The sequence below is a fragment of the Dasypus novemcinctus genome, chromosome 1 (assembly GCF_030445035.2).
Source record: "Dasypus novemcinctus isolate mDasNov1 chromosome 1, mDasNov1.1.hap2, whole genome shotgun sequence".
In the NCBI taxonomy this organism is placed as follows: domain Eukaryota; kingdom Metazoa; phylum Chordata; class Mammalia; order Cingulata; family Dasypodidae; genus Dasypus; species Dasypus novemcinctus.
Window position 1 is genome coordinate 163,461,111 of NC_080673.1, and position 2,805 is coordinate 163,463,915.

At 37.0% G+C, this 2,805-nt stretch overlaps 1 non-coding gene across 1 annotated transcript; it reads left to right on the forward strand.

The window, feature by feature from the left end:
- Window positions 1-209: 209 nt before the first annotated feature.
- On the forward strand, window positions 210-317 carry LOC111767139 (U6 spliceosomal RNA). Its single transcript, XR_002799033.2, has one exon. It is a non-coding gene; the product is annotated as a U6 spliceosomal RNA (small nuclear RNA).
- The last annotated feature ends 2,488 nt before the right edge of the window (window positions 318-2,805 follow it).

Here is a 2,805-nt window from a genome sequence, read left to right on the forward strand (position 1 = left end):
CCCAGGGAAATTGATTTGAGAGTTCAGAAATAGACCCTCACATCTAAGGCCTGTTGATTTCTGACAAAGCTGCCCAGTTCACTCAACTGGGAAAGAATAGTCTCTTCAACAAATAGTGCTGAGAGAACTGGTGATCCATATACAAAAAAATGAAAGAGGAGTCCTATTTCACACCATACACAAAAATTAACTCAAAGTGGATCAAAGATGTGCTTCTTTCAGTGGCACATATACTAAAATTGGGCCAATACAGAGGACAGTAGCATGGCCCCTACAAAAGATATAACATGCAAATTCATGATTCATCCCAAATTTTTGTGAAACTGAGAGCCACTGAGTGTATATTTTGGATGAATAGTATAAGACATGGGACTGTATGATGCAGACAACCCAGTGATTGATGATGGACTGTAATTAACAGTGCAAATATGAGAATGTTCTCTCATGAACTATAACAAATGCACAGTACTGATACACAGTATTAATAATAGGGTGGTTTATGAAAAAAAATACCCCAAATGTAAGCTACAGACTATAGATAGGAGCAATATTTTGAAATTGTTCTTTCATCATTTTTAACAAATGTCCCACAACAAAGCAAGGTACTGGTGCACGTGTGTGTGTGTGGAGGGGGGTGGGGGGGAGGGGAAATGCATGGAATCCTGTATGTTATGCATGATAGTTTTGTAAGCTCACAACTTTTCTTAATAAAATTAATAAAAATAAAATTGAAAAATGAATCAAAGACCCAAATATAAGAACCAGGGGTATAAAACTCCTAGAAGAAAATGTAGAACCTTGTGTTAGGCAATGGTTTCTTGAACTTTCCACCCAAAGCACAAGTAACAAAATAAAAAAGAGAGAAATGGGATACAATCAAAATTAAGATCAAGTTTGCATCTAAGAAATTTATAATGAAAGCGAAAAGACAGCTTAATCAACAGGAGAAATTATTTGGAAACCACATATCTGATAAGGGTTTAATATCCAGAATATATCAAGAAATCTTACAACTCAAAAAAAATCCAATTAAAAAAATGAGCAAAAGGCTTGAATTGATATTTCTCCAAAACAGATATACAAATGGCTTATGAAGCACCTGAAAAGCTGGCCCAATGGAGGGGGCGTCTGCTACCATGTGGGAGGTCCAAGGTTCAAACCCAGGGCCTCCTGACTTGTGTGATAGGCTGGTCCATGCGCAGTGCTGATGCATGCAAGGACTGCCGTGCCATGCAGGGGTGTCCCCCACGTAGGGGAGCCCCATGCGCAAGGAGTGCGCCCCCATAAGGAGAGCTACCCAGCATGAAAAAAGTGCAGCCTGCCCAGGAGTGGTGCCGCACACACAGAGAGCTGACACAACAAGATGATGCAACAAAAGAGAGACACAGATTCCCAGTGCCACCTGATAATAATGCAGGCAGACACAGAGGAACACACAGTGAATGGGCATAGAGAGCAGACAACAGGGGTGTGCGGTGATTAGGGGGAGGGCAAGGGGAGAGACATTAGTAAATAAATCTTTAAAAAAAATAAGAAAGAAAATGCACATCAAAACCACAATAAGATACCATTTCACACCCACTAGAATGGCTGCAGTTAAAAAAAAAATTACTGGTGTTGGAGAGGATGTAGAATAATAGGAATACTCATTCAATGCTATTGGGAATGTGAAATGGTGTAACCACTATAGAAGACAGTTTAGTACTTCCTTGGAAAGCTAAGTAAATAATTGCCACATGACCTTGCAATTCTTCTACTGGATACATACCCCAAAGGATTGAAAGCAAAAACACAAACAGATATTTGCATGCTGGTGTCCATAGGGCATTATTCAGAATCACCTAAAGATGAAAGCAACCCTGGTGTCCCTCAGCTGATGAATGGATAAACAAAATATGGTATATACATACAATGGAATATTATTCAGTCATAAAAAGGAATGAAATCTTGATACATATAACGGCATGGTTGAAACTTGAAGACCTTATGCTGAGTTATACAAGCCAGTCACAAAAGGACAAGTATTGTGTCATCTCACTGATATGAAAAAATAAGCAAACTCAGAGTTATAATCTAGAATACTCGTTATGAGGGCCTAGGTTGGAGGTTGAGAATGGGAAGTAAATGCTTAATTTGTGCAGAATTTCTATTTAGGTTGATTGTAAAGTTTTGGAAATGGATGGTGGGGATGGTAGCACATTGTGAGTATAATTAACAGTACTGCATTATATATGTGAATGTGGTTAAAATTTCAGGTTGTATATATGTTACTAGAATAAAAATTAAAAGATAAAACATAGAACTGTACACGAACAAAGTGAACCCTATTGTAAATGATGGACTACAGGTAAGAGTATAAAAATGTTCTTTCATGAATTAAAACAAATATACCACAGTAATACAGCTGTTATTAATAGGGTGGTTATATGGGAAAAAAATACACCTCATGTAAACTATGGACTATAATTAACAGTACAATTTTAATGTTCTTTTATCAATTGTAACAAATATATCACAAAAATCAATGTGCCCACAATAGGGGTATATGGGAGCAATCTAATTTTTACATGGTTTTTCCATAAACCTACAAATTCTCTAATTAAAAAATTTTTTTAATTTAAAAAAAAAACAAATTCTTCCTTTGTCAGGTCTATTGTGGAAACCGGCAAAGGAAAATAGGATTAGGAATGGCTGTTGGGTGTGGTTTTTGGGTAGCCAACCAAAGAGTACCTTCCCAGGAACATATTTCCAGGCAGACATGACAAATAAATTTCAATGGATTGTTTAAATTAGAGAGTAATATGC